A 20,527-nucleotide genomic window follows, 5' to 3' on the forward strand; every position below is an offset into this window, starting at 1 on the left:
ACATCCTACAGGCAAAGGGGGTCCGTATGCACTTGGAATCCTTCCCCACTACCTTCTACACATTAGCTTCTGCTCAGCAAGAAGTGAGAAGGAGAAGGGAAGGGGGCCCAGAGCCTCTTTATGCTCCCAGCAAAGGGGCAAGCATCCCACCTCACAGATCTCAGGGCAAGGGGTAAATCCACCACGATGCCCATGACTTACAAGAGGGAGCAGATGGTTCTGTCCCTGTCGGAGTCTTCCACACACACGCACATCACCGCCCAGATCTGTCAGAGCCTCACCCGGTCTCCTTCCTGGGGCACCTCTGTTTGCCGAGGGCAAACATAAGGGAGGCTGGGCTTCCCTTTAATCTTTTTATTTCTTTTCTGTTCCCTCATGAGAATCTCCAAAGGCAAGCGGGGTTGAGGCTTTTTTGAGCTAGGAAAATGGTCTTAATAATGACCATGGTGCACTTTCCAGACCACGGAGAGAAAAAAAAGAAACTTATGTTTACATCTACAAAGATGATATGGTTCCACAGTGGTGAGCAGACACTCAGTTACAGCCAGGCTCGGCCTCACTTTTTCCTTGTCAATTTAAAGCCAAACTCTGTTTTTCAGTTCTTACTCTAGCAGTGGCTGGTAAGACGTTGGTATACGTAAAAAGAGAAGGACTCTCATTAAAGATAATTACTAGGTATTTGTAAACTTCACACCAATTTTTTTCCCCTATTCGGACTAATAATGCAATGAATATATCCTTACATATAGCTTTTTTTTTTTAAGCTGAATTTTTCCCTAGGAATGAAGTCCTAGGGTCACTCTTACTAGGTCAAAATGTAGAAACCTTTTTATGGCTTCTGCTAAATATGTATATTGTAGATATATCTCCTCACACTGCTTTTTGAAAGATTTGTACCAAGCAAGCATGCCACCAGCAGCATATGACCCTATTCATTTTTCTAGAAGGTCACCAGCACTGGTCATTACCTGCTGGTGTTATGTGGTATCTCATTTGCCAAGTGTTATTTTGCATCCTTGTCTAATATCTGGTGAAAACAGATTTCCACCTAAACTGCTCTTCTTGCTCAAAACTTTTTTTGGATGTACACTCCATTATTTTTCCAAATGAATTTTTTGGGTAAATTTTTGGTAATTTCCAGGCCAAGAATACTATGGTCCCTTTGATCAAGATCGTGTATCTATAAATTAAAATTATAAATCCACAAATTCACTTTAAAGCTAATAGACACACAGAAACGTTCTGTGTCCTCATTCAAAAACAACCACCATTTATTCTGTTGACTTTCTTCCTCCCACCACCCTCTGCATGTCTGCAGCCACGTTTGGCAGTTGTTGGGGGTGACAGTGATTCTCCAAAACACGGGTTTCTCCTCTCATTTCTGGGCTCTTCCCAGGGTCCTTGGAGCCAGGAGCGCCCACGTGGTGGAGCTCTGGGCAGCGGAATATGGGAGAAAGTGTGTGCCGCCTGCAGGTCTGGCCTCTAACACCCCTCCTGAGAGACTCCAGCTCACTTCCCTCGTCTCCCAGCCACATGTAGAGGGTCCAGCAAGGAACCACAGGACCCCTGTAAGATGGAAGAGCCACTGGGTAGAAGCCTGGTTCCCTCATCACCATGGAGAAGGCCGGCCTGCCAAAACTCTGTTGGATCATGATATGTGGGAAATAAAATTTAAACTGTGTCCAACCCACTGAGATTTGGGGATTGTTTGTTATAGCAGGTAACTTAGTCTAATGCAATACTGAAACTTCCTAGCTTCCAAACCAAAGACTCGATTTCATTAAAGACTTGCATTAGTTCAGGATTCTCCCTAGAAATCAACCCTATAGGACAGAGAGAGAGAGAATTTAAAAATTGGCTCACACAGCTGTGGGGACTGGCAAGTTGGAAATCTGTCGGGCAGGCCAGCAAGTTGGAAACTCAGCTTAAGCTGCAGTCTTGAGTGTGAAATCCCCAAAGCAAGCTAGCAGGCAGGAAACTCAAGCAGGTTACTGTGCTGGGGTCTTGAGGCAGAATTTATCCTTCGGAGGGAAACCTCAGTCTTTGCTCTGAGGCCTTCAACTGATTGAATGAGGCCCACCCAATAAATAGAGGGTAATCTGTTTTATGCAAAGTCTACTGATTATAAATGGTGATCACATCTAAAAAATACTTTCACAGTAACTACTCCACCAGCATTGGACTAAATAACCAGGCACTGTATCCTAGCCAAGTTGGCACATAAAATTAGCATCATAGGAACCAAAGCAATAACATTAAAAAAAAAGAAGAAATTAGAGGTATGGTGGTGCAATAAAAAACAAGATGAGCTTGGATACAGGCAGAACTATTTAAGTGACAAGTTCTTATCATTGCCATGTCCTCAGTTTTCTCATCTATAAAATACAGATCATATAACAGGTCACATAAGTTTGTAGTGAAAACAGAAGGAGACCGTGTGTATAAGGCTGAGCCCACAACGCTTGTCGTGTGAGAGCCATGTTCTCTCGCCCTTCCATCCCAATGGGAGTGGTGTCCTCTCCCCCAGGGGCAGCCTTACAAGGAGGGCTCGGCCCCTCAGCCCATTCCTCAGAGCTGATTCACTGGATTTTCCAACCAGTTAGCACACTGAGTCCGTTGAGGCTATAAAAGCTACTTCATTAAAACATGGGGGATCACAACAATTCCAGAACAGGAAATCTATTTACAGGTAGGTAAATTACAGGGACAGTAAAATTCATGAGATCGTCCACTTGACCAGCGTACCAAAAATGTATGGAATTCATTTCAGAAGTCTACCCTGTTTTAGCCACTTTCCACCTGAATTCGATCCCTAAGTTTGCCAAGACAAAGTACCACAGGATGGGTGGTTTAAACAACAGAAATTTATTTTCTCATAATTCTGGAGGCTAGAAATCTGAGATCAAGATGTTGACAGGGTTGGTTTCTTCTGAGGCCCTTCCCCTTGGCTTGTAGATGAACCGGCTTCTCCTGGGTCTTCACACAGTTTTCCTTCTGGGTGTGCCTGTGTCCTGAGCTCTTCTTCTAAGGACACCAGTCATGGTCTTTTCATTTTAATTGAATTACCTCTTTAAAGACACTGTCTCCAAATACCATCACATTCTGAGGTACTAGGGGTTAGGACTTCGACATGTGAATTTGGGGGGTGGGCATAATTCAGCCCATAAGTCCACCTAACTTGCCCACTACCTACATCCCAACCACCCTCACATGGTCATACACACAAGCCAGTCAGGCTCTGTTCTTACCTCCTGGTGCTTACAGGGACCTGACTCTGCCTGACCTGTTACCTACTCAGACCATAAGAAGTCATGAAAGATTTGAAGGGACACACACACACACACACACCCCTTTGTGATCAGTGTTCCACACGGCAAAATCAGAGTGCAAACTTTGACCAAGGAACTGAGCCACCCAGGAACTGAGTTGGCTAAAGGGGAGTGGGTGTCAAGGTGCTATTGAGAGAGGTTTGGGGTTTGGGGTTTTTTTTTTTTTTTTTTTTTTTTTTTGCTTGCTTTTTCCATTTATTTATCACAGGATTTGCTAAATAAAATCACGGGATTTTCATAAATGGAAAGGAATATTTTGCAAAATAACCAGAACAGGTCAGGGTATTTCTCTTAGCCTATTTACCTAGGGACACCAACTATATTGCATTTTACTAGAAATAACCAATACTTAAATTAAATGGTCTGGAGCACATGAATTATATCAATAATGAACAAGTATTTTAGATGAAAGAACGATAAGCATTTAATTATCACAAAAAGGCAAACGAAAAAGCATCTCAAGACTATGCAAACAAAGAGGCAGACACCACTCGGCATTTTGAACAGGTTTCTAAATCAAAAAGGGCAGTAAATCATGTTACTTATCATTTAAAAATAACTAGGTTTTAAGAAATGAAATTAGACAAGTGATTAATGCGTCAACTTCAGCCAGAGTTCCTTTGATAGTTGGAAGAAAATAAAAGCCAGCCAAGAAATAAACATTTCAAATTCAGGTGCTTTGCAATCTGTGCTCCAAATGTTTCCCCTGAGCTCGTGAAGAGGTTGCTTGCTCTGCACACACAGCAGCCAGATTGCCGGCACTGGTAAATTATCTTCAGAATAAGAGTATCGGCACAAAAGAGGAGAAGCCACAGCCACAAGGGTCAAAAGTCCACTTGAGAGAAATGGTCTTGATAGGCAAAAGACAGGCCTGGGGGGAATGGCACTGGCTAAGGGGAAGGCTTGTCAAGGTGCTGTTGAGAGAGGTTTGTTTTGGCTTTTTTTTTCTTGCTATTTCCATCTATATTGGGGATCCAAAGATGGGGTAGATTCTTCCATGTTGAAATTGAAAGATGCTTATGATAGAGTATGAAAAACATGTAGGGGACAGGACAACGTGTGCAACGAGCAGAGAGAGAGAGGAGCACATGGTAGGTTACAGCACACACTCTAGGAGTCCCGCTGCTTAAGTCCAAATTCCTTACTAGCTGTGAGGCCTGGGGCACTTTAACTCTCAAGGCCTCAGTTTTTCCATCTGCAAAATGGAAATGATATAAATAGGGCCCACCCCATTGGGCTATTATGAGGATTAGCATATGTAAGTCACAAAGATTCTATAGAATTATATAGTCAGTGCTGTAGATGTGTAAACTCATCTAATTATAGTATGATTATTTTTTATTTCATAAAACAAGGCAAAAAAAAGAGCTTTTTAATAATAATGTGTATAATACAGGGCCAGGGCTAGGGTGAGATGAATGAGGCAAGAGAATAACAGAATTCACTTCAGGTGCAAAGTTTAAGGGGTGCCAAAAAGTTCATCAATCAAGATAAGCAATACTTCAACGTAATGTTTCAAAAATCAAAGTAATGCAAAAAAAAAAAGAAAAGCCATGATGAACAACATATCACAATTTTAAACAAAGGCAAGATCAGTGTTGTTGACTTTTCCTTTTGCCTCAGGCTTCAGTATGGGGTGTATTCATTTATACCACAGCATCTGGAAGGTTACTCACCAAATTTTTATTTCTGGAGTGAGAAATGACATCAAATTTCATTTTCTGTCTTATATGTCTGTATAGTTTAAATTTTTTTTTTTACCTTGAGAATATATATAATAAAATAAATGAATGTTTTAAAAGTTTCATTTCTTCCTGAAATCTTGAATGAAAAACATGGGATGACACTAAAGTAGATGTAGGCAAAGGACTGATAAGAAGAAAATGAGGCCACAGAGAATCCACTGGCAAACCATCCCCCTGCACTGCAGGGCTCATTCTTTAAATCTACAAAAAGGAAGAAGAATTTGGGGATACAAGAAATAGGTAAGATTCACTTAAGTTTGTTGGCTTCATTTCCCCCTTTTGTCAAAGGAAGGGGTTAGAGGAAGGCCCTCCAGCAGTACCACTCAAGGCTCTAACCAGCGTCTCCCTTGAGTTGAACGAGGATTCCCCCTGGTCCTATTTCTAAGGAAAGCCCAGGCCTCCGTCCGACTGTCCTGCTCCGTTTCTCCACGTCCCAAGGCCCGGTAGCCCGGGGTCCCTGCCGAGAATCTGCTTGTGAACTGTCAGGAGAGGCTGTGATAAACATGTGCTTCTGAATTCAAAGGCCTGGTGATGCATCTGGTTCCACCTCCACAGTCCAATCGCTAGAAATTGTCCCTTAACCTCTTTGACTCTGTTTCCTTATTTGTAAATGAGAAATAATCACACTCACTTCATCGGGTGGCTATAAAGGTGAATATAAAAGAATAGAAGTCAAGCATTTGGCACATGGTCAGCCCTCAGTAAATGTCATTTCCTCCCCTTTTCCTCTCCTCATGGGGCAAAACTGTGAAACTATTCCAATTTAAAAGTCTCTTTGCTCTTCGAGCGAAGTAGAAGCATGTCAATGCCCGGGAGCAAATGATGGAAAAATGATGGATCGATATTTCTCTTTGGATAAAGGTGTGTAGATTTTCTTTGGTGGTGGATTTCCCTCCTAATCACATGTCCTTTGAATATGCTAAAATTCTTTGACATTGAATGAACACGCTTAGGATCTGAGGTGACCCAGGAACCTGATGGTAACAGAAGGTGGGCAGTGATGAATAATTTGCTATGTTTAAATCCCTAAAGCAGATCAATAGAATGCAGGCAGTCAGAAGCTGATAGTAACCTCTCTATTCTTTTTTTTTTTTCTTTTTGGACTATTTCCAGTGAAGAGAAGGCACAACACTTCCCTAAAGTAGGTTAACCTTCAAGAAAATTTTGTAAATCAAAATAATACCAGAAAAGTGGGGATGGGACCATGGATTATGAAACTTTGAGAAGTTTTTGGTTTTTTCCCCAAAGATCGTCAGTATACCACAGCACACTGAAAACAATGAAAGTTAGCCATCAGCCACTAAATCTCTCCACATACATGCAGCTCACTTCCCCTCAATTTGTTGGTTGCTCCATTTTTAGAATTTTTTTTTAAATTTTAACAATATTTATGAAGATTGTCAACAGAAAAATTTAAGGCAAAAGTTAAAATGATGCATAATCCTACTATGTAGGTAGCTCTGCTGACATTTGAACATAAAATAAAAAGCAATGCTTCTATGTGATGAGAGTATTAAATACAGAATGGTGTGAAAGTAAGATAGGCGTTTACCCCTCAGCCACACTTCAGTTTCTTACCCCAAAAGTCAGTGTAAGAGTTCTTTGGAGAGCTTTACAGACAAATTTTCAATGCATATATCAGCCTTCATGTATCTTAAATTACACATAAAAGATTATACTAATCGCAAGGTTATCCATCTTTCTTTTTCATCTATGTTATGGGACGAATTGTGCTTCCTCCAAAGTCCTGTGTTGAAATCCCAACTCCCAATACCTCAGAACGTGACTGTATTTGGAGATGGGGCCTTTAGAGGAGAAAATAAGGTAAAAAACGAGGCCTTAGGGTGGGCCCTAATCCAGTCTGGCCGAGGCCCTTTTAAGAACAGGAGATTAGGACTCACAAAGAGACCCCGGGCACACATGCATAAAGGAACAACCATCTGAAGAAGCAGCAAGAGGGTGGCCGTCTGCAAACCAAGGAGAGAGGCCTCAGAGGAAACCAACCATGCCAGCACCTTGACCCTGGACTTCCAGCCTCCAGAGCTGTGGGGAAATCTAATTCTGTTCTCTAAGTCACCCCGTCTGTGCGATTCTGTTACGGTGGCCCCAACAAACTAGTACACATATCAGCAAACGTGTGTGCCATTTCCACATCAGTGTTCACAGATCCTCATTTCATCAAATTATCAGTTTCTTTAAACTCTGCCCTGTTGATTGCCATTTATATTAACTTTGGGTTTTTGACTAATTCAAACAATGCTGCAATGAATATTCTTGCACTGACACCTTGGCCTAATTTTGTAAGTAAATTTCCGGGAGTGGAATTGTTGGCTCAAAGGATAAAAGCACACATACTTAATTTCAACAGACATTGTCAAATCACCCTTCAAAAGTTTCCACTTCCACCAAAGGTGTGTAAAAATGTCCTTTTCCCTGCACTCTTGCCAGCACTAGCTATACCTAGTTTTTTCATTTTTAATCAATCCAATGGCTAAAAACTGGGTTTTTGTTCTACTTTCTCCCTGTGGTTAAGTCTAAGCATCTTAGGAAGTTGTCGACAGCATGGACTCGGGGCCAGATCCTGAGTTTGAATTCTGGAGCTGCCTTTTCCTAGCTGTGTGTCCCTGGCCAAGTTGCCTGACTTCTCTGTGCATCAGGCTCTTCTTCTGTCTACTGAGATAACAGTGGAAAACTACCTTGTCATAGACTTCCTATAAGAACTTCATGAGGGATGAGATGTCAACAGCTTAGAACAATGCTTGGCATATGGGAATCTCCAAATCAATGTTGGCTATTGCTACTGTTATTAAAAATCAATAATACATGTTTACTGACTATTTGTATTACTCTTTGTGTGACTGCCCTGTGTTATGGGCTGAATATTTATGTCCCTCGCCAAGCTTACATGTTGAAGCACTAACCTCCAATGTGGCTAAATTTGAGATAAGGCCTCTAAGGAAGTAAAGTTAAATGAGGTCATAAGAGTGGGTCCCTCATCTGATAAAATTAGTATCCTTGTAAGAAGAGACACCAGAAAGATTGCCCTTTCTCCCCCCATGCTCACACAAAAAAGAGATCACGTAGTACAAAGTGAAGTTGGCTCCCTATGGGTCAAGGGAAGAGGTCTCTGAATGAACCTGACCTTGATGGCACCTTGATCTTGGACTTCCCAGTCTCCTAACTGTGAAAAACAAATTTCTGTTGTTTAAGCCACCAGCCTGTGGTACTTGGTTACAGCAGCCCATGCTGTACACAAATCTAATACATCCCACTTACATCTTTCACTCATATTTCTGTCCAGTTAGTCCTTTTCTTATTGTTTCTATGAGTTTCTCTCATCCCTGCTACCTTAACTTGATTTATAAGGACGGAGGTGCTGGGACAAGTGATATCAGCTTCAACTAGGGTCTCCCAACCAGGAGAAGATTGAGAATATGAATCGGGCAGCACTGGAGGTAAAATTTCGGGGCTAAACACTCCAGATTCAAGGGAACACGTAGAAATTCTGGTCCTCGACACCAACATAAGTCTGACGTTCCACCATCTCCTCCAGAGGCTAAGAACAAGTACCGGGGCTCCTTCCCTTGACTTTGATTTCTCTCTCTCTCTCTCTTTTTTTTTTTAACACATCTCCCTCTATTAAAGAATAATACAGAGGGTGTCTGTTACTTCTTACCCTCCTTCATTTCCACATCAAAGTCTTGGTACCAAAATGCACTTTTTCTAATTTAAATCCAAAATTGTAATTTAATGCAGAGCAATTATAAGGAACAGATGCTGGAAGGTTTGCACTTTTTCTGCTTCCCCAAGAAATACACACGTTGGATCCAAATTTTTAGATATGATATCCAAACTAAGTTAGGGGCTGGAAACGAGAGATTGCTAAATTTAAGCCCAAGCGTAGAAGATTTAGAACTGGAAAGTTTGGGGAAATTGGGAAACCAGATACATAAAAACTGCACTGCCTTTGACAGACAACCCCACTTGATCTGCACATCGGACTCACAAAGGTAAGGTGACAGAATGTCGTGGTGGAAGCAGAAACCTCCGGACTGAATCACCGTGGATTTGAAACCCAGGCCTCCCACTTAACTAGCTCTATGATCTTGATCAGGGTAATTTAACCTTGAGGATTCAGTTTCCCCAGCTGTAAAATAAGACATGATGTACCTACTTTACTGAGCTGTAAAGATTCTATAAGTTAATGGCTGGAAAGTGCTCAGCCCCACCATGACAGATGCTAGGGGTTCTGCAAATGACGAAATACTTCTAAGACTTTCTCTTGGTATCCGAATCCTTTTCTTCCTAAGTTTTTGTGACCCGTCCAATCCAGTTCCATATTCACCAATCAACTGTTAAGTGATTATTGAGTTCTAAGTTTCCAATACCATCCATAAAAGGAATCAAAGAATAAGACCCTCAGGAAACTTCCAGCCTCATTAAGGAGGCCAGCTGGGTACCTACGAAACAATTCATAAACGACACGAGGCAGGGAAAATCAAGAATGTCAGACCACAAATGCCCCTGGAACGTGAGCCTGGAGGTGTCTGGGTGGAGTGGGAAGGAAAGTGGTTTCAAACCGTCAAGGTGGAAGTTGGTTCCCAGGTCGGCACCGCTAACGAGCTGTGGCCAGGCGCTCCGTTGATTCCAACGCTCCATCCTCACCGACCACAAAGCAGGACTCGCTCCTCGCAAAGAGCGTCAGAGGCACAGAGTGGCGGTGTGGACTCAACCCGGTTAGGTCCCCTCACGTTTTCTTTTCTGTGTGGCCCAGGAGAGGGAGGGTGGAAGTCTCCTTTCCTCTGAAATGCTTCACATGTGCCTTTCCTGTGGCCCCCATGTGCTGGCACTCCTTATCCTCACGCACCGTCTCCCTGCCCAGCGGCGAGTCTCACAGAGGCAGGCAAGATGCTTCCCTTTCTCTGACTCCCCACCAGAGCCCTGGGCTCTCAGTACTGTCACATCCATAACTAAACACCTAAATAAATACATGAATGAACAGGACTCATATGTTCCCACGTCTCTTAGGTCAAAGACTGGGACAGGCAGAAACAGGGTAAACTAGGAAGTAAGGAAAGCCGGCCTCAAACCCAGCTCGTGAGAAGACCAGGACACCACTTACCGGCTGTCTATTCCAGCGAGACCTCCGTCACATCCTAGATTCTTCATTTCTTCCCTCACTCGGGTTCCGGGCCATAAAGTTGCAAAAGTCAAAGAGCATTCAGTTTGAAACGTGGAGTTTTATTTTCAGAGGAAGTGGTAGGAGGCTTGGAGAGTGTTTTCGTTGTCATCGCAGCCAAACAAGCCGCCCCAAAACTTAGTGGTTTCAAATGACAATGTTTCCTCTCTTGTGATTCTGTGGGTAGACTGGCTGCAGCGGGGCAGGTTGGCCTCGGGGACTCCTGCACAGATGCAGCCAGAGCATAGCTGGCGCTGGAGTCATCTGAAGGCTCGACTGGGTTGCCAGGGAAACCTGAAGACGGCTTCTTCATGCAGGTGTCCGCACCTCCCTCCCTTGCACCCTCGCCCCTCCCCAGTCCCCTCTATCCCATGGTGTCTCGTCCTCCAGGGCCTCCGCACACGGCTTGGGTTTCTCCCAACCTGGTGGTCACACAGGAGTCTCACTCTCTCCTTGGCAGCCATCCTCCCGGAGGCTGAAAGTGGAAGCTGCCAGGCCAGGCAAGGGCCATGCCTGGGAGTGCCAGTGTCTCATCCACGTGGTCTATTGGTCCAAGCACAAATAGGACCCCAGGGACAGAGAGCTTGACTCCATCTTCTGATGGGGGTTTGGAAGGTGCACATTTTGGAAGAACAGGCAGGGTGAAGACACTGCTGCAGCCACCTCTGGGCAACGCAATCTGCCACTGCTTGCTGTTGGCGTTGTCACCAAGGCTGCTGTTACCGTTGTTCTCAAGAATCCCGGCTTAGCCAAACTCATGTGAGAATGCAGAAAACACCTCAGGCCCTAAATCCCACCGCCATTGTGTTTGAGGCTACACGGCAGTGAGACAAAGATGTTCCTTGAAACAAAGATTCTCCCGTGGGTCCCCAGCACTCCTAACCGGCCCCCTCCACTAGGCCAGGAAGCTCCTCTGTGTAAACCAGACGAAGGTGCCCTTCCCCCCAGGTAGCTGCACAGCTTGGGAGGGCAGCCTCCTGTGGGGCACACCTGCACATGCCACAGCCCTCCTCCTAGCTCCACATGCAGCAGAAAGGCCCGCTGTGAAAACAGCTGACAACCAGGAACGAATGAGCAAGAAAGAGCCATGCCTTCCTTCCAACACGGTGGCCTACGGAGCAGGGAAGTGATGGGGAGCTGGACCAGGAGACAGGATGCCCAGAGTCCCTCACCTCGCAGGCTGCAGCTGTGAGCCACACCCCACAGCGCCCCCTCCAGGTGACAGAGATGACGGTGCACCTGCAGCGGAACAGGATGCAGGTCCATTACAGCCAGGAAACCGGAACTAGCGGCAACCAGCTAACCTAGGAAAATAAAAGGAGGAAGGACTGTGTTATTTATAACCTTAGTGAGGCAATGGGGCCAAAACAATAGTGTCTAAAGGATTACCAAAGAACATAATTTTTCAGATACGTAGTTGTTTTGTTTTGGTTTTTTTTTTTTCCTGAAACATGTAATTCACTAGGGTGATTTTAAAAAACTGCCCTTTGCAGCTGTAAATTACCATTTGTGGGGGTTTGACTTATCTGTCAGCTTATTAAGTCAGACCTTCTTTTTCCCCTTTCCAAGCTACAGCTATCAGCTTATGATTAAACTTTGGCAGGGTGTTTGCTCTGTCTTCATGGTGGCTCAGTAAACTAACCAGCAGCTGCACATAGAAATTTCTAGAAGTTGCATGTCTTTAAAATTCCTTTTCATATAAACAAAAAAATTAACCATATATATGATTTTATATATATATAAATTCTCCCTGCTCCTGTTATCAAAAACTTGAAGGACTATCCAAATTGCCACCACAGCCTCTATTCAGGCTCTCCCAAAGCCAACACACTCTCCCCACTAAAAATAACTCACGCAGTAAAACGCATTTTCCAGAGAACCAATGTAATCTCAGTTTGCATTTGGTAAAGCAAAACCAGAATCCCCGAAGCCTCGTGGGTTTGGAAATCTATCAGATCACTCCATTCTACCCACCCAGTACTTCTAGGTATGTAAAAATGTAAATATTTTATTTTATAGTTTATAAGGGGTGTTTTATAGAGCAGAGAAATCAGAACACCCTTAACGTGACACCATAAACCCACCAGGCTCTCCTATCACTTGGCTGTATTCCTCTTTCTGCCCCTTATCAGGGATTAAGGGCAGCTCCTACACGCATGAAAGCTTTCGACATTCCTCACAGAGGTTCCTGGAGAAAACTGGGTCATTAGAGTGAGTGTGTGGAATGGAAAAGCAACTTGGAGAGCCCTCCCTCTCCTGAACTTGGAAACTTCACCTTCGGAAGCTCACGTAGAACTGAATGCAGGCATCTCACATGTTGAGTGGAGCCAGCATTGTTGTTACACGCGTGAGAGCACCCGCTGAAATTCACCACGTGCCAAGCTCTCCAGCTGATTCACTCGCACACGACCTACGAGGTGGGCACTCACGGTAACACCTATGACAGCAAACATCCCTGCAGCGCTCCCGCTGGGAGGGGCACCGTTCTAAGTGCTTCTGGTACATCATCTCGTATAATCCTTACAACAACCCGGTGATGTCAACATGCTATAATTACCACCATCTGATGAGGAAGAGTGAGGTGCCGAGAGGTGAAGGAACTTGCTCAAACTCACGGAGCTGGAAAGTGATGGAGTCTGACTCTGAAGTCACTGCTCTTAACTACTATTCTACCCATTTCACAGATGAGAGCAAGGTACAGAGAGGCGATGAGACCTACGTTCATGAACCTAGTAAGGGATCAGATGGGGTTCTACACCTAGTCTGCAGGGCTCCAGAGCCCGCGTCTTGCTGTGGCTGACAGACAAGCACACGGAGCAACCCAGCTTCCTCTTAGTTCGCAAATGACTTGCTGGGTTTTGCTTCCTGGCACAGCTGCTGCTGTTGGCCTCCGCTCTGCCCACCCCAGCAGTATCACGCACAGCATCATGAGAGAACAGCCTTGAGCGTGGGTGCAAGGGAGCGTTGCTCTGCTATATGAGCTCAAGAGCATCCCAGAATATGCTCTTGCCGACACTTAAGGAGCCATTCCCTTGACTTTCAGCTTTGTCTCTTGCAGATGTAAAACATTACGCTGCCTCAGTAATCCGTATCTCAAATGCCTTTACCAGACTTTTCCTCAGAGAGGGAAGAGAAAATAAAGACTTTTGAAGGGGGAGGAGGAGGAAACAGAAAGCAGCCTCAGACCTACTGGGCATCCCAGACAGAGCCCAGGCAGTGTCCGCCTCTGGGATTCAAATACTTCTAAACAGATTTAATGAGTTAGTGCGCTGGGCTGCCAGCAGGACATTTGCTTAGGGAGTGAGAAGCGTTCTGGGAAAGCTCTCAGCCTACCTGGGAAGAGGGTCAGCAGACAAGCTGGGCCCAGTGACAAAGCCCTGGTGGCCACAAAGAAACAGGTTCGGTTCTGAGCAGAACACCAGGGTCAGTCACTCACCTCTCTGTCACCACTTTGTACCTGAGAGAGGTGGTTGTGAGGGGAAACTAGGAAGTGCTCAGCCAGACAACAGGAGGTGAGAGAGTGCTGACTTGCCCCCCACAGAACAGAGCATGATGTAACATAGGGAGAGGCGTGCTTCCCTGGGGGGCAGTTTGGGTCCTTGAAGACCCCAGTTCATCTGTCCCGTGACTGGGCAAAAAAGACAGCCCAGACTGGCAGCTCCGGTGCACTGAGAGGAAGTGGCAAGAGCGATGGGACCCCCCGAGGTGGCAGCCCTGTCCTGTGGAAGCAAGCAGCCAGCCCAGGGAACCGAGGTGGAGGTGAGTGATGAGACAACCAGCCCAGGGAACCAAGGTGGAGGTGAGTGACGAGACAACTAAACTTATCCAGCCTGTTAGGTCCGTGTGCCGTGGTCTGTTGACAAAATTGGGGCACAAAAGCACCACAGGAAATTCTCTCCAAGAGGCCAACTTTTAGTTGAGGACCAGGACCAATGTCAGTCTTCCAATTACTCATTCACTCATTCAACAAATATTTAGTAAGTACCTGTGATATGCCTGGCAGAGACAAAAAGCCACTCCTGCTGCTTAAAACGCTTCATCCAACCTTCACGTGGTTGGCTTCTTTTGGTCTTTGTTCTCCAAGTGGAAGTCACCTCCTCGCAGGGGCCCTCCTGGCCAACCTATTAAGTGGGGCCCATGTTATTCCCTCTCCCATCACACAGCACAGTTTTGTAAGCAGGAACTTCTTTGCATGTTTCCCTGTTCATTCCTTTTCTTGATCGAAAGTTCTACTTCATCCCCAGTGCCAGCCTAGTGCCTGGCACGCAGTAGGGACTCTATAAATATCTGTCGAATAAATGTCATTGACCGAACCCCGTTTTATAGAGGGTCACACAATGATAAATGCTTGAACTCAGAATTCCAGTGCAGACGTGCTGCTGACACATTATGTGCAGATTCCACCTTATGGCACCACCTCAAGGGCCTCACAGTTTTGTTGTGAAAGAGACACATAAACAATAAGGAGAATCACATGAGTCACGCTGTCACAAAGCTCTGTCCAAAGTGCTGTGAAAACCTGGAAGACGGTCTGATTAATTTGTCTAGGGAATGATGAAAAGCTTCCAGAGAGATGACATCTGGACTGGGCAAGGATGCGGTGGCGTGGGGATATAGAGGCACAGTGGGGGCCTGTCCTCGGTGACCGAGGTGTAAATGGCATGGTGGAATTCTCAGTCTTATCCCATTGGTAAGGGTTGCTTATTTTGGGCTGCTGCACAAAGATGTTTCCCGCATTCGTTCAATGAGAGTGAACGGCACTTATCAAAACACACGTGGTCCCTGCCCTCTGAGGGGAAACGGACAAATGGTTGGCCCATAGGGTTCATGGGCAAAGTACTGAGAAGGTACTCAGAGGCCAGATCGTGGAGAACCACACTGAGGAAAATCCAGGTGACCCTGTTTATAGCCTGTCAACCCCCAGACACATGAGCAACACTGTTCAAGATCAAACAGCCTCCAGCCTGTCTGCCCACCGGCCACAGACACTGGGAAGAGCCCAGCAAAGATCATCTAAGAGCCCTCTAGCTCCTTGCCCAAACCAGAGGAGCCTCCCGGACAGCCCGTGGAGCCCTGAGCTAAATAAACCTTAACCACTAAGCTCCGGGGATGGTCTCTTGCTAAGCAAAAGCATCAAGATCGGTGCACGGTGGCACCACGCCAGACGCCACGGGAGGGGCACACACACACAAATAAAGCTCTGCCTTCGCTCACTTTGGTCCCTCCCGTCTCATATTCACTTCTGTCCAACTCCGTTTCCTCATCAGCTCAAGAAGGAAACAGAGTTGTACATAAGCGAATGTGAGACAGGAGGGACCAAAATGAGTTCTCCAGAGAAGCACCAACATCCGCTAAGGGAGTGTGGAGGGCAATGAGATTATCTGCCTGGGGGTGACAGAGCACTCATGAAGGAGCCCATGTGTTGGGGGTGTAGAGACATGGGTGTAAGGTCATCAGGCAGGTGCCTCCAGGTGGTGAGGACATCCTGCTTAAAAACACAGGATGTAGGAAAATAGTGAGTAATCTGGGATGCTCACCTAGAACCCCAGATTACACCAACCCACCCTCCCCGGCGCACTCCTCCTCGAGCTGTGAGCTCGGGTCTCATCGCTTCTTCCAGGAAGCCTGTGCTGAGGACCAAACTGTGCCCACCCACCTCCCAAAAAAATCACATCAAAGCCCTAAGCCCCAATATGATGATATTTGGAGATGGGGCCTTTGGGACGTAATTAGGTTTAGATGAGATCATGAGGATGGGGCTCTCATATGGGGATTAGCACCCTTATAAGAAGAGATACCAGAGAGAGCTTCTCTCTCTCTCTCTCTCTCTCTCTCTCTCTCTCTGCCTCTCTCTCTCCCCCCCTCTCTTTGCCTCTCTCTCTCTGACTCTCTTTCTGCCACATGAGGACAATGAGGGGCAGCTATCTGTATGCCAGGTAGAAGGCTCTCACCAGGAACCTAGCTGGCCAGCACCCTGATCTGAGACTTCTAGCTTCCAGAACTGTGAGAAAATACCTCTCTGCTGTTTAAGTCACCCCACTCCAGCATTTTAGCATGGCAGCCCTTGCCAGCCAGGACACCTTCCTTGGTGTGGTCACCTCTGCAGCTGCATTAGGCTCTCTCCTCTGCACTTCCTCTCTGGAAATGCTCCCCACGCTGCACTGTGACTCTCCTTCCTTGTCTGTGTCTCCCACCAGACTGTTACCTCTATGAGGGCAGGGACCTTGTCTAGCCTTTTATAAGTTTGTTTTGTTATTTCTAGTGCCCAGCACAGAGGCACATAGTAAGTGCTCAATATTTTTGTTGAACAGGCGCTCCAAATCTGTCCTTCTGTGTGGCATCCCAAAGAATTCATGAAAATAAAACATGAGCTAACTCTAGATATGGTTGCAGAAATAACTCACACTCTTGCCCTTTTGCAAAGTTTGCTATTTCTCTGTTATTTCAATTAAAAGAATTGGGGCATCTAATTTGCTGCTTATAAAGACAGTAAATAGTTTGCAGCCTAAACCAACTCACAGGTGGAATGTTTTGTCTGACAAGCCAGAACAGCATGATCTCTAAATGCTCCTACTAGTTTTCAATATTCTTTATAAATACTCCCTGTGTATACAGACTTTACAGAACCCTCACAGGGTTTCTGCTTCTGGAATATCGACTAACCTTTACATCAAGCCTCATCAGTCCCTCCTTCTATTTTTTTTTAACTAATTAAGAAACTGAGACTCAATAAGGCTAAATGATTTACCCAAGATCATCAGTTAGCAAGAGAGAATAGGCTGGAACCCAGGTCTTCTCCTTAAGTCCAGAAATTATTGGGAGGGGAAAAAAATGGAAAATATACAGAATTCAGAGAACCCCCGATCTAAAATAAAGACCACATATATCTTCCTGTTAAAATGGGTGGATGTACACAAATGAATATGTAAGAAAAGAAGGGGCAGGTGGGAAGAATGTATTAGCAGCTGCTCTCCATCTACATTTAAGTACGTCCTTAAAAGAGAGGGAAACTCAGTGCCACTGTCCATTCTCTCACCTCTTACTGATATCAGCACATGACCATTCTGGCTCTACCCAAAGGATGTCACCTGTGGGTGACACAGTGATGGCATAATCCCTGTGTAGGTCTCCTTACAGGATTAATTGTCAACCTTACTTCTAATCTCCACCCACTTAGATTTCAAGATGACTTGCTCCGTGACTTCTGACCTATGTCAGTAGCTTGAGGGCAAAGTTATGTATTAATATCCAGACACACCATCTTGATTTGGAAGTGGGAAGTGGAGGTAAGATAAGGAAAGACAAAAATGCCCCTCCTTTCTGATCTGTCACACTATATTCTACTGATCCACTCTTGCTATCCTGGTGTAAGGTCGGTGACTAAGTTCGTCAAAAATTTAGAACAAGGCAGCAAGCCCCTAATATTTCCAGCAGCAATAATGCTCCTGGTTTTCCTTTCTTTCTTTTCTTTTTCGATTGAAGTATAGTCCGTTTACAATGTTGTGTCAATTCCTGGGGTAGAGCATAAGGTTTCAGTCATACATATACATAAGTATACTCGTTCTGATATTTTTTTCATTATAGGTTACTACAAGATATTGAATGTAGTTCCCTGCACTATACAGAAGAAACTTGTTGTTTATCTATTTTATGTATAGTAGTTAGTACCTGCAAATCTCAAACGCCCAACTTAGCCCTTCCCACCCTTTTCCCCTCCAGTAACCAAAAGTTCATTTTCTATGTCTGTCTGTTTCTGTTTTGTAGATAAGTTCATTTGTGTATTTTTTTAAAAGATTCCACATATGAGTAATATATAGTATTTTTCTTTCTCTTTCTGGCTTACTTCGCTTAGAATGACAATCTCCAGGTCCATCCATGTTGCTGCAAATGGCTTTATTTTATTCTTTTTATGGCTGAGTAGTATTCCACTATATAAATATACCACATCTGCTTTATCCAGTCATCTGTCAGTGGACATTGAGGCTGTTTCCAGGTCGTGGCTGTTGTAAAGAGTGCTGCTGTGAACACTGGGGTGCATGCATCTTTTCAAATTAGAGTTCCCTCCAGATATAAGTCCAGGAATGGGATTGCTGGATCATAGGGTAAGTCTGGTTTTGGCCTTCCTCTCTTTATGGAGCTGGCTTCATTGCCCAGCACTCCTTCCAGGTGAGGGGAGGAGGCTTCCTGTTAGTCAGATGTGTCTCTCTCTCTCTCCTGCAGCTCCTGTCTTGTTTCTTTCTTCTCACAGTAAGTTCTAGGAAGCAGCCCTCTTGTGTGAAAACTCACAGTCATAAAAGAGTCACCCTTTGTTCCATTCAGCCAACAATTTAAAAATGCTTGAGCAGTGCAGACTAGATTATCCAGTTATGGTCAGATTTGAGAAGCAATGCAGAGATGGACTATCGGTCTACTTTAGAACAAATGGAGATGAAGTGGTGAAATAAAACGATGTGGGCCAAGCACCAGCACGCAACCTGGCACATTTTCAACACACCTCTCTGAACCCTAGATGTCAAGGCAGTCAACTCTGTTGCAGCCCCTTCTCTTGGTCTGCACTGTCTCTTCATTGGCGATCTCATGCAGGCCTGGGGCTCTAAACAGCCCGGATGTCATCATGACTCCTGAACTTACCACCTACCCTGACCTTCCCTTGGAGCTAGTCATATGCTACGCCCATCTGACATGTCAGCATGCATCCTTGCAGGCAGTCCTCAGTTCAGCATTTCCCAAAGAGAGCTCATGATTTCCGGCTCTGCCTCCCGAATCTGCCCCTCCTCCATCTCAGTAACAGGAATCATCATGTAACCCCAAACCTAGGAGGCATCCTTGACCACTCCCTTCCTTCCACCCCCCACTGCCCTTTCCATACACATATCCAGTTGGGCACCTCGGTCCCACAGGCATGTTCTCCAAAATATGTCATGAGTTGGGTAACTTATATCCACCTCTCTGTCTACCCCAGACACCATCCTCTTCCCCTAGACCACTATAAACTAATGGAATAGGTCTCCCTGCCATGTTCGTCTCCTTTCTGTCTCTACAACCCCTCAGGCTCCTTCCAACTTGTGGCTTTTCGTACTTGCTGTTCCCTCTGCCTAGAACACCGATACCAAATCTCTCCAGTGCCCCAAGTAACTAACTGGCTCCTTTTCAATCACCAGGTTTTGACTTAAACGCTACCTGCTCGGAGAGGCCATCCCTGGCCACCTTAATCAAAATGACATCCCTCCAGTTCACCCTCCATCACTTCATGACACTCATTTCTTTCACAGGAGGTCATCACAATCTGATACGATGTGGTTTACGGCATATCGGTTCACCGGTGTGTGAACTCTCTTCCCCAATCAAATGGAACCCCGTGAAGACAGCGGCCAGATCTGTCTTCTTTATCGCTCTATCCTCAGTGTCTACAAGAGTGCCTGGGGTAGATTAGATGCTCAATAAACAACTGGTAAATAAATGCATACATTAATCTAGAAATGTTCTCAATGATTATCACTTTGTTATTAAAATGAATTAAATGCAAAATATACATGTAAATAACTCTGGGGGCAATGGAGTCACTTTGAGGGCTCACAGGGCTCCAAACTGCCTCTCTCTGGTCACCACATCAAATACACACAGGCAGCAGGAGAAGTGCTCACCCACCAGATTTAATAAGGAGAGAACTGTTTACAAGCAGAGGCTGGCTGGTAGGCATCCTCAGGAGGAATTCTGCTCTGGTCTAAGCAAACAGGGTCAGGCAATGGGTATATTATCTCCTACTGCTGCTGTAACAAGTCACCAAAAACTCGGTAGCTTAAAGAAACATAAATTTACTCTGTTGCAGTTCTGTACATCAGAAGTTTGGACGTGAGTCTTCTGCGCTAAAACCAAGACGTCAACAGGGCTGCATTCCTTCTCCAACAGGGGAGAATCCGTCTCAATGTCTTTTCCAGCTTCTAGAATCCATTTGCATTCCTGGCCTTCTGTCTATTACTCAACCTTCAAAGCCCATCACTCCGACCTCTGTTTCCATCATTCCATTTCTTCTCTCTGACTCTGACCCTCTTACCTCTTTCTAATAAGAAATTTTGTGATTACCTTGGCCCATCCAGATAACCCAGGATAATCTCCCATCTCAAAATCCTTGATCATATACACAGAATCCCTTCTGCAATATCATGGAACCTATTTACCTTAAAAAAAACTATTGTCTATAAGAATGCCATCAATTTATTATAGTATTAAAATTTTGAACTGAGAATTTAAAAAATATGTTACTGATTTCAAAT

The 20,527-nt window shown here is 44.9% G+C and overlaps 1 long non-coding RNA gene across 2 annotated transcripts in view; it reads right to left on the reverse strand.

Annotated features, from left to right (window-relative positions):
* LOC141574992 (uncharacterized) overlaps positions 1-11,537 on the reverse strand; it is a 118,384-nt gene extending 106,847 nt beyond the window's left edge. For both annotated transcript variants that reach the window (XR_012502197.1, XR_012502196.1), the window contains exon 1: positions 10,197-11,537. This is a non-coding gene — a long non-coding RNA (uncharacterized LOC141574992). The remainder of the gene's footprint in view (positions 1-10,196) is intronic.
* Positions 11,538-20,527: the final 8,990 nt, after the last annotated feature.

This window comes from Camelus bactrianus, chromosome 25 (assembly GCF_048773025.1).
Source record: "Camelus bactrianus isolate YW-2024 breed Bactrian camel chromosome 25, ASM4877302v1, whole genome shotgun sequence".
Lineage (NCBI taxonomy): Eukaryota > Metazoa > Chordata > Mammalia > Artiodactyla > Camelidae > Camelus > Camelus bactrianus.